The 14018-nt window shown below is 36.1% G+C and overlaps 1 protein-coding gene across 8 annotated transcripts in view; it reads left to right on the top strand.

The window, feature by feature from the left end:
* The window catches only part of SGMS2 (sphingomyelin synthase 2), an 85031-nt gene that overhangs the window by 49827 nt on the left and 21186 nt on the right, over positions 1-14018 (top strand). For 2 of the 8 annotated variants that reach the window (XM_079153583.1, XM_079153584.1), the window contains one exon: positions 12037-12095. The exons of the other annotated variants lie outside the window; for them this stretch is intronic. The gene's annotated coding sequence lies outside the window, so the exon portion shown is untranslated. The remainder of the gene's footprint in view (positions 1-12036; positions 12096-14018) is intronic. 8 annotated transcript variants of the gene reach the window in all.

The raw sequence follows: 14018 nt of genomic DNA, 5'->3' as shown, positions 1-14018 counted from the left end.
GTCAAACACTTATTTTTGTGGGGTCAACAATGGAAATGAGGTTAAATGGAAATAAGATTAAATATGGAATTACATCTTTTAGCTTCCTGATTCTAACTGAGTATTGAGTTTACAGTTTCCTGATTCCCTTTAGCATTATGTCCAGGGTTAGAGTCAATGCTTTGAATCATCCTGTGTTTCTCTAAAACTGCTTCACCCCATGGAAACAATTCTGATCAGTTTACTCCCGTGGATTGTCTAGTGCTAAGCCAAATAGAGTCACTAATTTGCTGATTTTCTCCTCACTACTGATAAGTAGAACTTGGCATTTTAAAAGGCTATTAACTAAAAACAGGACTATTCTTCTTTGTTCAAATTTTATTTTTAGTTTCTATCTACATACCCTAGACTTTTTTTTATTCCGAAGTTGTGTATAACAAGTCTTTTATTTTCCACTTAATTTTCATCATTTGGATTTTCTTTTTACATCTCTATGGCACATGGTGTCATTGAACTTAAAGCATTATTTCGGGCTCCTGTCTAATTTTTAAAAGTTTTCATGACTCATTGTTCTTCTTAAGTGACTTCTGGTTGGGAAAATGGTGGGGGAAGTTACTCAAAAGGCCCTTGGGGATAGCCAGCCTTCTCTTGTTACCTTCCTGAATAGGAGAACAGAAATAATTGCCTTCTCTATCTGCTATTTGCCTAACCTTCTAGGCGTTCAGCAATAGCGCAACAATTGATACATATTTGAGGAGAAACTACTGCTTATCTTGTTAGGTCACTGTTTCATTAAACTCAAGATATAGTTAAACATTTCCCATACCTGTAGTTGATACCTTTCTGCATTGACGGTCAAACTGAATTCTGAGTTCTTATTTAGATATTTGATAGCTTCAGGTTTTCTGCCCCCACATAATGCTTTTTAAAAAAATTGTTCTTTCTGTGTTCATAACATTGAATCTTTAATATTTTCTTAAAAACCTCAGATTAAACATTTCTTGCAAAACAGCACTGGGAAGACCAGTTTAAAAATTTTTGTTATGAACAATGTAATTAGAGATTATACATACACACATAGGCACATACTCTTCATCTATTAGGAATAGAAAATAATTCAAAGGCAAAAATTCACAATTGTGTAAGTATGGGGACTTTTTAGTGGAATTCCTTTTAAATTTTTAAAAGTTACAGATTCCTGGAAGTAGATTATGGGCCTCAGCAGTTTGGAACGTAGGTGTTCTTTTGATTGATGGTACACTGATTTTCCCCCCCTTTCTGAAAAAGAGTAGTCATTTAAAATTTTAAATTGAGATTACCTCTTAATCCTGGTGATCTTGATTTGAATAGTCCTGTTACTGTATTGCCCTCTCACTTTATTTTTTTTATAGTACTTTTTATCCTTAATATTATTATCGTTTTATATGAGCAGCATGCAAAGCTCTATGAAGGAATTGACTTTTTAACTATTGTTATCCCTAGAACACCCACTAAGTATTATGAATTGGACTGCAAAATATAACACATTAAAATCACACATTCACATTTACTTTTACTTTTCACATTTAGCATTTAGCATTTAGCATTCACATTTACTTTTTATGAAAATTTAGGAATATAGTTCAGTGTATTTTATGGATGCTTCAGACTCCAATTGTAGTTATTGAGATTGTTTTAATATTTTACTCTTTTTTTAAATATTATTTTTCATTATCTAATATCTGTTCCAAAACAAATTCTTATCAATAGTTACTGTTTCAAGAGATGTAAGCTTTTTTAAAGCTTATTATATGTTTAAAAAGAGATGTATGTATAATATGTCAAAATACACTCTACCATCCTGTATATCTAAAACCAAAAACAACAACAAAAAGCTTGTGACAGCCAGGACTGGTGTTGTGCAGTGGGAGTTCCAGACCCTCAGGACACGAAGATTACTTGAGCTCACATATTCAAGATAAGCCTGGGCAACGTAGTGAGACCCCCATCTCAAAACAAAAATAACAACAAAAAAAAAATACAAAACAGCTTATAACTGATTATACTTGAAGGGTATACATCAATAAAAAAAAAACTGATGTTCAAAAAAATGTGCCCATTTCTGATCCTACCAACTCTTCAAAGCAGTTTTTGTGCTCCTTTCTGATGACAGCTTAAATCGCATTTTAATGGACTTTGTTTCAGGGTAAATTTCCAGTGTCCCTTTTCCATGAATTACAATAAGGTAGAGGCTTGTGTGTTAATTCGTCAAGGAGACTTTCTGCAGTAAGTTCTTGTTATTAATAATTGGGAGGTATGTAGTCACAGGGACTCCTTGTCCTACCATTTGTCAGAGGAGAAATCAACTCCAAACAGAAAATACAGAATTGATTTGTGGCTATGAGACCAGGCCTCCTCAGTTTTATTCTTTATTTCTCCACTCACTGCAAAAAAGTGATGATTACAGCAGAAGATGTTCTCCGTTCCTCTTGTTTCTTTCCATGTTTTCTCAATGGCATTTGAGAGTGGGCTTCAAAGGCTGGGTTCCTGAAATCACTTGCCTTCAGAATTTTGGAGAATGACAAACCAATTTAAACAAAGCGAGATGACAATCTGGGAATGGCCTTGATCAAGTAAATATCCACTATTTGTATATTATTTATGTAGAATTTGTATATTTTTATATGTTTATTCTTATATAATAACTAACAGTGCCTACTAAAAAGAGTTACTATGATTTCACGTGTTTTTATTGTGGTTATGTTTACTCTGGCTTCGTTTAGGTAGTTCCCACACTTTTAATGTCATTTGCTGTGTAGTAATACCTACACACAGTCCCTACCACAGTTTGATTTTCCATTGGATCCTTAAGGTTTTTTTTTTTTTTTTTGGATCCTTAAAGTTTAACGACAAGTGTGATGCTCACCTCCCAGTGTCTCTCACAGTCCCCACGCTGTTAGCAGAGCTTTCACTGAGCGTGGCTGACATCTGGTCCCTAAGAACTATTTAGGTGCAGCATCAATGTCTAGCTAATTATCTGACAAAGAGACAGCTTGGGTATATTGGACCTAAGTATTATACCTCAGTATCTGATATTATGATATTCTGAAGGGAAATGCAAAGAGCTGTGTATCCTATTCTAGGATTTTTTTCAAAAGGAAAATAGACAGTTGGTTTGGAATCACTGCAAAATCCATGGTGTGCAAATATACCACCACATGATAGTTTGTTAAACCAACAGCAACCTACACTTTGTGGTGGATTTCTCAGGCTTGGTACAGGGAACATTTAGTTGTGTGGACCTTAGAAGACACATTTACTAGAAACTTGGCTTTATACCTTTGAAAACCAGCACAGTTGGTCACAAATGAAAATAAAAGTCTTTTTTCCCTATTTGTTTTATTGATGCATTATAATTATACATAATAGCGGATTTGTTGTTACGTATTCATACACGCACATGAAATAACAATTTAATTTGGTTTATATTATTCCCCAGTATTTCCCCTTTCCCTTTCCTCCTCCCTCCCCGGTTCCCTTTCCTACACTCTACTGGTCTTCCTTCTGCTTTCATGAAATTCCCCCACAACACCCTGTCCCCCGCTTTTTCTCACTAGCTTCCACATATGAGAGAAAACATACAACACTCAATTTTGAGTTTGACTTACTTTGCTTACCATAATGTTCTTGAGTTCCATCCATTTTCCTCTGAATGACGTAACTTCATTCTTCTTTATGTCTGAATAAAATTCCATTGTGTATATACATCACAGAACATGAAAGTCGCAAGTGAGCTGTTCAGCCTGTTATGAGAGAGATATGGGTCATTCCCTGAAGGTTATTAGATTAAAAAACATAAGAACTTCATTCTAAAGAACTTCATTTTCCCCCAGGGGACAATATATCTATTGGCAATAATTCTGAATATCTATATACATAGCCACTAATAGTTCCTAAAACAATACTTAAATACTATGATGAATAAACCAAACTTCTTTGTTTCCTTCAAGTAAATTTTAAATACACACACACACACACACACATACACACAGTCTTACTGGTGAAAATTTTGGAAATTGACATTTTATGGTAGTTCCTTCACTTCTTTAATTTTTTAGAATAAATGAAAATTCAATACATAAATAATTTATAGGTGTATTTCAAATTCAGTGTAACTTTCTTTGCATTCTTTTAAATTGTTTAAATGGCATTGTTGGATTCAGGATTTTAATCTTTTAGGTAAATCGAATCTCTTTAGTAAAGTTGTTATCTTGCTGTTTCTTCTTCCTGTGTGATATTCCTTTAATGAAGTGTGGATTGGGTCAGGAAATCCGGGTCCCTCTTCATAGACCCAAACTTAGGGAGGGAATGTAAATCATTATTGTTAGGTTATTTGTGGAAACCAATCTCTGAAGCCACATTGGAAGCATTGATCAAATAAGTGCTTTTGAGAGAGAATTATTTACTTAAGTACAACATACAGTTTAAATGCTAAGAGAAACTAGAGCCAGAACAGGCCCTCAGTGGTGTCAGAGAGGGTGGTGCTTTTTCAGAGCCTTAGAGTCCTTGAAAGCAATGGCTTATTGGCCATAAAGCAACTCTAAAAAATTTACAGACCTGCTTTTTTTTTTAAAGGAAGCTGAACTTAGATCATAAGAGTGGTCTATATTCTTTTTGATTGTTTCTGGGTTTGTGTGTGTGTGTGTGTGTGTGTATGTGTGTGTGTGTGGTACTAGAGATTGAACCCAGGGGCACTTTACTACTGAACTAAGTCCTTTTTATTTTTTATTTTAGCACAATGTTTTGCTAAGTTACTGAGGCTGGTATTAAACTTGGAATCCTTGTGCCTCAGCCTCCTAGGTCACTGGGATCACAGGCTTGTGCCACCATGCCTGGCTGTGTTCTTTTTTTTTTTTTTTTTTTAAGAATTTAACCTTTATTTGTTTGTTTTTTATGTGGTACTGAGGGTTGAACCCAGCGCCTCACCCATGCTAGGCAAGTGCTTTACCATTGAGTCACAAACTTAGCCCTGGCTACATTCTTAATCACTTCATTTGTGGACCATTTTTGTAGTTGGCCTAAGAAAATGAGAAATCTGGGATTTATGATCTTTTCTGGGTCTTCCATGGTTTCCCCCTTTTCCTAATTATTCTTTTCCCTATAGTGAAAACCATCCTTACCTCACCTCAAGGAGCCCACATGGGTCCCAGCACAGGACTTTAACACATGAAGCACTCTCTAACCATCTTGGCTTCCTTCTTGATATTACCCCCTCTAACAAGTATTGCACAATACTCTTGCTAAATCCCAGCAGGCCGATGGAACTAACCTGTTGGCAGTGCAGATTCTAGGACCTTCCATCTTAATTTTTCAGTGTTCAATTCTAAGCGCCAGGAAGATCTCCCCTAAATCCTTCAGACTGTCCTAAGCTATCACTTGAACTCATTTTCCTGGCACAGAGCACTAAGTACAAATACGGTTACCAGTAAACCATTGCATTTTAAATAAATATCAATGCATCTAATTCTAGACTTAAGCATCTATAAAGAAATTAGAGTGCATCGAGGTGTCATTTCTGCAGCATCATTCGGAACTGAGTGAGCTTTTGGTTTGGGGGCATATGCCCTCTACTACAACTATTAAATGTACCAGCTATCAGCGCCTGGTTAAATGCGGTTTCTCCTCAAGTCTCTGCCCTAACCTTCATTACTAGAGCAGGATTATTTAACTCCTTTCCATAGATTCTTTTTTTATATATATTTTTAGTCATCAGTGGACCTTTATTTTGTTCATTTATGTTTGTGCTGAGAATTGAACCCAGTACCTCACACATGCTTGGCAAGTGCTCTACCACTGTGCTATAACTCCAGCCCTTCCACAGATTCTTGATTAAATGTAACTCACCTTACATTTCAAAACAAAGTGATCATATTCTTTACTAAAATTAAATAGCAAGCAGTGCTTCAAGAAGTCATTTTTAAACACCATTTCAGTAGCCTGCTTATATTGTTCTATGCAGAGTATTGGAAATAGTATGAAATATACACACTATTTGTTTACCACATGCTGGAGGGAGAAATCAATAGGTGGATTTCCAAGATAATCTGAAAAGCATGAAATAAAGGAACTATATTAAAGCAGAATAATGAAATTATTTAAAAGGATCTGTATCTTTTATTTTTTTTTCCCTTCTCATTTCTTATCCTGATTTTCCTGCAGTAAGATTCTGCTTCCAAATCTAGTACAATATTTTGTTGTTGACTAGGAAATAGACTGGTGATTGTGACCTATGGGGTTACCTAGAATGAGACCTCTACTGTCATTTAGAAAGAGCTGTGTGGTTTGGGGAGCATAATGTTAAGCTATTAGATTCAGCTTCTACTTTTCTTTCTTAGACCAGCCATTATTCTTGGGAGAAAACATTCACACCAGTATTAGACAAATCCCTTTCAAAAATATTAAATGGGATTAAATACTTTTCAGTTACCTCTCACTTTGATAGGTAATCTATGCAGCCACCTGCTGGGGGCCATCTACGAACCATGTGTGGAACTGAGCGATGTTTGAGCCATTAAGCAAGGAAGCCTGGTCTTAGGAACTTGGTTAGAGAACACCTGATTCATGTGGCACCCTGTCTTAACTCACCGCTCAAGTTCAAGCACAGCCTTCTGTATATGGGTGTAGCCTGCCAAATGCCAGTCAACTTGTTTACTGCAGGACCCCTGCCACACCAAGAAACAAGCACTCAAACATAACTCCTCTACTGAAACCTTATCCCTGCCTTTGATGTATTTCCCCTTAAATAAAGATTTGGGGCCTTTTTCAGTTGTTCAGTTCCAGTTCCTATCAGGACTGGAAGATACATCAGGCACTCTGCTTTTTATAGCTGATCTTTGGCTTTGGCTTTAATCTTTTACTGATTATTTCAGACCTTTTATTTTCTCAGGAGGCTCACACCTCCTGAACAGGAACCTGCTCTGTCAGGGTGCTGGCCACCCCATCATAGCCACCTATTCCAGAGTAGTATTAAAACCTCAGGGAATCAGTTTCTAAGTTTCTAAGTATACAAATCTTAGGGGTATATAAGGAAAGCTGGGAATATAGAAGCAGATAATTATCACTGTTGTTCATTAGGCTGTTAGATTTAACCTTTCTGATAAAGGCCCCAGGGTATTTCTACTAAACAAGTGCTGGCTGGTTTTGTTTGGCCATTAAACATAGAGCACGTAATGCCAGTTGCCTGGAGTGGTGCCAGTGAACAAATAACTATCTTGTACAGATTTTTGTATATTGATAAGAATATAGGTCAGATTATTGGAAGGAGCTATACTCACCACTATACCACCAAAGCCACACAGTTCAGGTTATTGAAAGTGTGAACATCTCTTTATATTATAGGGTTTCCTCTGTGGGAGTGTGTAATAGATAAGCATTTTAACACAAAGATAGACCTTCAACCCAGTTCTCTAAGGCCATTTGTATGTCACACTTCACTGGCATTTAAATGCAGAAAGGCATGGGAAGGAGAAAATCAGCTTGGTTCTTTCTAGGGCCCAAAACAACTAGATAAAAGAGGAAAGCATCACCTGGGGAGTCTTCCCATCCTTACCTTCCACAACTTTCACTAGATATGCCAGGAATGGGGTGGGGAAAGGAGGGTGGGGCATAAGCTACCACTTCCCATCATTTAGGAAGTTCCTCAAATGTGTTGTATGTCCCCCACTCCCATCCCTGAAGTTTAAGAATCTCTGATTTAGACTATCTGAATTGAAACGTAAGATTATTTTTAAATATTCCCTAGACTTTGGCTTTATTTTATAGCCCTCTTCCATCTTCAGTGTCTGGGTTACCAATCCTATCTGTGTGCTGTCTCATTATATCTGTTTACCTATCTGTCTAATCTGTCCACCAATTTATCCATTCATTCCTTTACTTATGTATCTGGTCACTTATTCACATGACTACATGCTCCATACTATACCAGGATTGTCCAGTTGTCTTTCCCTATGACTCCCCCACCCTTTAAGTTTCCTCTTCTACACAACTCTAGAGTACTATTTTGTTTTGTTTTTTTTTTCCATTTTTTTTTCCTTTTTTTTTTAGAGTACTATTTTGTTTTTCCAAAATACCCATTATCAGATCTGATAATCAGAATTTTGCAATCACCAATAGAAAGATGAACAGGTATCAAACAGTCTATAAAAAGAAGCTGAATTTTAGAACATCCTATAGAACATTGGATCAGATCTCATTAAGGTTCTTTAAAGTATCAACTTAGCTAAGGCAGAAGAGCTTCACCGGGAACTGTAGACCATCCCTTCTTGTGAAATATTGCCAGTCCCACAATTTACTGTTTTCAAATTTACACAGCTAATATTTGTCCTGGGTAAGTATTTTATTTCAGCCATTTAAAGTGACCACCCTTTTTTTTTTTTTTTTTTAAATGAGAAAGACCGTAATTTTTCCCTTTGATCTAATTCAAGGCTGAGGATGTAGCTGAGTGGTATAGCTGATAGAGCACTTACCCACCATATGTGAGGCCCTAGGTTCAATCCCTAAAACTACAAAAGCCAAAAGAAAAAAAAAAAAAAAAAAAAACAACACACCTTAGTCATCTAACTCATAATGAATGGTGATGAATTCTGCTAGAAAACTCATCTGTTTTTTGTCATTTCACATTATTTAGTTACAAGTTTATTTTTGGAGCACAGTTTACATGAATTTTGTTAAACAATTTGCTGTTCCTTGGCTAGTTCTTGGTCTTGTCTGTAAAAAAACATAGAAATGTTCACAATCACTGCTACAGAAGTGCTCAGCTGGTAAGTATAATACAGTAAAGGGAAAAGTGAGCCTGGAGGTTAATAACAGTGTGGAATGGGCCTTGGTTTTCTAATTAGTACATGTTATCCCAATGGGCTGTGTCTTTTTCTTTAACAACTGAGTTGCTTCATAACTCAAGCTCATAAAATTCATTTGTATTAAGGGTAAATTAAATGATTTTTAGTGAATTTACAAATATGCACAAGCATAATCTCTAATTTTAAAACATTTCTACCACCCCAAAGAGCCCATTTACAATCGCTCCCCATGCCCACCTGCAGGCCCAGGTAATCACTAATTACTTTCTATCTCTATTGCTAGGCTGTATCTTTCTCTTAGAATAATAGAACCAGGACTAAAATAGTCCCATCTACCTTCATGCGAGATGGTAACCGCCAAAGATCAAAACATCTGTCCTCCATTAAAGCATATTCCTTACCACAGAGTTTAAGAGTATAGTCATTAGTAGCTGATTTTTCAATTATGCCTTTATTTTAAATTTTTTTCCAAGTTCTCCTCAGACTACAGTGTTACCAAGCTACTTTGCAAGCCTGCCCACCCTAATTTATATCCTATTTTGAAAAACTTGTGGGACTTAGGGGCATTATAAAAACTTGATTTGACAAGGACACTTTACCATATTCCTTTTGTTGGGAAAGTGTTTCACAAATACATGATAAATTTTAGTAAGCAATGGGTCTTCAGTTGTAGGGAATTTGTAAGTAAAACTAATTCATAGCTTTTGTGGATGCTTCTGAAATAGATTCATCACTCACAAGGCATCCTTTTATCCATAAGCATATCGGTACCTGTACATTTTAGATGGGGATATTTTTACAAACAAGTTAAGCTCTAAGACTATTAATAAGAAAAAGTTAAGCTATCCTGGTCTTTAAGAAAAACTGTATGTTTATAAGATTTCTTAACCAGACTGCATCCTGTTAACATTAATATACCTATATTAGAAATTAAAATGAAGGTTCATTAATAAGAGTAACTATAATTAAAGGGTAAATATAGATTATAGGGAAATTGTCAACAGGCTCCTTTCCTTTTTTCCCTACAAGAGGGATAAATTATAAAAATTTTTCCGAGACAGGAGTATTACAAATTCAAAGTCATCCTGGGTAACTTAGCAAGACATTCTCTCAAAATAAAAGAAAAAGGGGGTGAAGTGGAGCTGGAGATGTAGCTCAGTGGTAGAGCTCTTGCCTAGCAGGCACAAGGACCCTGGATTTGATCTCCAATACAAAAAGAAAAAAAAAAAAAACAAAAAAACATTTGTTTATATTAATTAATTGATTGGTGTTGGTTGCTGTCATCAAATCCAGGACTTCAGCATTCTAGGCAAAATGTACTACCACTGAGCTACATCCTCAGCCCTCTACGTTTATGTTGATTTTTGCAAAAATCACAAAGACTTTTTTATAATGCTGTCTAGAAGACCTTTCTATGTATTTATATATCTAAAAAAAAAATAAACAATTCAAGAGTGTCTCTTGGTCTTTGCAACTGACTGTACTGTTCATCTATTAAAATGTCAAACACTAGGTAGTAGTAAGCCAGTTAAGAGCAGGGGCTTCTGAGGTCAGATTCCTGGTTTAAATGTAGGTTTTGCCATTTCCTGTCAATCTGACCTTGGGCAACTCATTTTCTCTCAATTTATTTTATTTAACATTGGGCCAGCAATACTTCCTAGGGTGGTTGTGAGGAATAATTAGATAATACACAAGTACAGTACCTGGTATTTAAGTAACATTTGCTGAGAACTGTTACTTTGTGGCTGTTTCATTTGACAACTCCATTTTTTAGTGGCTTTTCGGAGACAACCAAGTTTTTTTGCGTAAGATCTGACAAAACTTTTGTGTCTGCTAGTAAACTCATCAACTATTTGTTTCAACTGCCATTTAGTTCACTAAAATTCTTTAAGACTTAGTCCTTCCTAAACCTTTATGGCCAATATCTACATCATTTTATTCATAATTCCAATTTGAACATTTAGGAATATATTTTCTTTTTTAAAATTTTTATTATTTTTATTTTTACAGACTGCATCTTTTCATTTCTATGGTTGTGTACAATGTAGATTCATACCATTCATGTAATCATACATGTACATAGGGTAATGATGTCTGCCTCATTTCACCATTTTTCATACCCCCACCCCCTCTTCCCTCTCATTTTCCTCTACATAATCTAAAGTTCCTCCATTCTTCTCTCACCCCCACTCTACCACCCCCATTATATATCATCATCCACTTATCAGGGAATATTCCGCCTTTGGTTTTTTTGGGATTGGCTTATTTCACTTAGCATGACATTCTCCAATTCCATCCATTTCTCTGCAAATGCCATGATATTATTCTTCTTTATGGCTGAATAATATTCCATTGTGTATATACACCATAGTTTCTTTATCCATTAATCTGTTGAAGGGCATTTAGGTTGGTTCCACAATCTAGCTATTGTGAATTGAGCTGCTATAAACATTGATGTGGCTGAGTAGGAATATATTTTCTTCAATGGATGTTAAGCTTCTATCTTTAACAGATTAAATTCTTTTAAACATTAAAACCCACATGTAAACTTAGATAAGTTCTCTTAATTTTTAAACTGTATTTACGCATTTAATATGTCTTATCACCTTAAGCACTTTAAATGCACAGGTAGGGAAACTTGCAAATCTAGACAACAGCACATGTGAATGCTTTGACTTCATGCCCAGTTGCCTTGCAGATTCACCGAGCCTCTGGTCAGAACTGCTGAAGGGAGTGGCCCTTCACATTTGCACCTTCTTCTATAGCCTGGAGTATCTGTCACATGCCCCCTTTTCCATTTTTTTTTTTAAATCAAACCATAACCTCTGAATGAATGAATGAATTATTGAAATTCTACATTTTTTATTCCAAAGTTTCCTTTTAGTTGGATTCTGTATTCTCTTTTAGTGCTTATGTCTCTGTCTTGCAGTTTTATTGTCACTACATAGGTTGATTATCCATTATCTGAAATGCTTGGGTCAGAAGTATTTCAGATTTGGGAATTTAGAGATTTTGGAGTATTTGTATATACATAATGAGATATCTTTGGGATGGAACCCAAGTCTAAACACAATGCATTTATTTCATATGTACCTAATATACATAGCCTAAAGATAATTTTATACAATAGCTTTAATAATTTTATACATGAAACAAAGTACATTGAACCATCAGGCTTGTGCAGTATGATGTTGACACTCAAAAGGACTTTGGATTTCAGAGCATTTCAGATTTTGGATGCACAGCCTGTATTACCACCTGACATTTCATAATATTAAGGTAACTATTTGTTGAACTCATCCCATTCTTAACTATTTGTATATTTCCACTTCTTTCTTATAAGCAATTATTAAAAATTATTGTAGAACTATTTGGTATACATTTATTTCCTTGGTATAAATTTACAACATAGGATCACAGCGTGGGTAAAGGTGCCACAGATCAAGATTTAGTTACGTTCTGTCTTATAGTGCAAATGTGCTGCTCCCATTTTTATTGATGAACATTAGAACTTTTGTCAAATTAAAAGAATACACTACTGGGATTATTGAAAGTAATGACTAACATTAATAGCTTCCCTCCTGTGAAATATTGTACAGTTTTGTGTTTTCTTTTATCTCAGTGTTAATTGTTACAGCTGTCTTCTAAAAATTCTTTTTTTTTTTTTTTTTTTTTTTTTTTTTTTTTTTTTTTTTTTTTGCAGTGCTGGGGATCAAACTCAGGGCCTTGTGCAGCATTTCCATGTTTTGCATTTGTTTTCAAAAGGGAAATGAGTCCATAAAGATCCTGGAGTATCTCTGTTATCCAGTTTTTTGCCACATAAGAGGACTTGGATAGCTGGGCATTGGTTCCTGCATAGCAACCTAAACAAACTCATGGAATTGCTATCCATGGAGAGGAACTTTTTAACTTTGTCACTATCCAGATGCTGATAGGAAAGGATGGTTATAGGAATGAGTATGTGGTAGTCATCAACTTGATGACAATCACTGAGTCCCAGGATTGGTGGACACAAGATGAATGTGTTGGGTACCTTATTCCTCTTAATGAAATCCCAGGGAATATATCAGTCCTATTACTAATGACAGTAAATGGGCATTGTACTCACAGAGTGCTGTTGCTCCCAGTGGCACAATGCTCTTCACAATTAATTGTTTCAGTCATCCTTGTGGTAGTCCCGTGAGGCGGGTGCCTGAGTGCATCTTCATTTAAATAAAAAAAAAAAAAAGTAGTTAATTAGATTTTCTTCTGTTCCACATTCTGTGTTCTAGAATTAGGTGCCTACCTTATAAAGCTCATCTGTATGTCCAGAGATGAAATGGGGTTTCAAAATCACAAGCTTCTTTCTCATATGAACACCAGACTAGGAGCACATGTGAAGTATTGACGGGAATTTGATTGATAGCCTGGCCAGATGCTCTGGTGGATTAGGCGAGAGTTGATAGAGACAGACTATGGTTTGAGTTAGTGCTTTGGTGCCTCTGCTGGAAGTAGTCAGTGGTGTTGAAGATTTGCTGTTGACAATATCTTGCTGTGGCACCTTTTCACTGTGCTTCTTCCCACACCACTGTATATATGAGGGCACTATGGAGAATACATGAGGCCAGAGGGCTATTGGGCTTTCTCATCCTGCTTTAATGTATCAATAGCTGGGGACTTTTCAAAGGGACCAAGCAAGATATTGAAATGTAGTGCCATCTCTTAGCCAAACTAGTCCTTCACTGCTCCTCCAGTTCTTTATCAGGTCAGCTTCCCTTAGGTTTCTACTTTCTCAGATATGGATGGTGTCTGTATAGACAGACCTCTTGACAGGACCAGAATAAATTATAACTCACCTGTGTTTTTTCTTTTCCCCAGTACTGGAGATTGAACCCAGGGCTGCTCTACCACTGAGCTACATCCCTAGCCCTTTTTATTTTTATTTTTTTTACTTGGAGACAGGGTCTTACTGAATTGCCACAACTGACCTTGAAGGTGTGGTTCTCCTGCCTCAGCCTCCCAAGTCACTGGGATTACAGTGTGCACCACTGCACCCAGCTCAGCCTACATTTTTATCTAGTGATCAGTTTAGCCCTTGCCTTCCTTTGACAGTATGGTATTCAGTCTTCTCTGGCAGTTTTGTTGCTTTGGTTCTGTCTCTTCAGTTAGACTACAAACTCTTTGGCTAAATATTCAGGTATTTTGGCTTATTTAAAACTCCTT

The sequence above is a fragment of the Sciurus vulgaris genome, assembly GCF_902686455.1.
Source record: "Sciurus vulgaris genome assembly, chromosome: 9".
Classification (NCBI taxonomy): Eukaryota; Metazoa; Chordata; class Mammalia; order Rodentia; family Sciuridae; genus Sciurus; species Sciurus vulgaris.
Note: the sequence above shows the minus strand (reverse complement) of the source record. Positions and strands in the feature narration are given on the sequence as shown.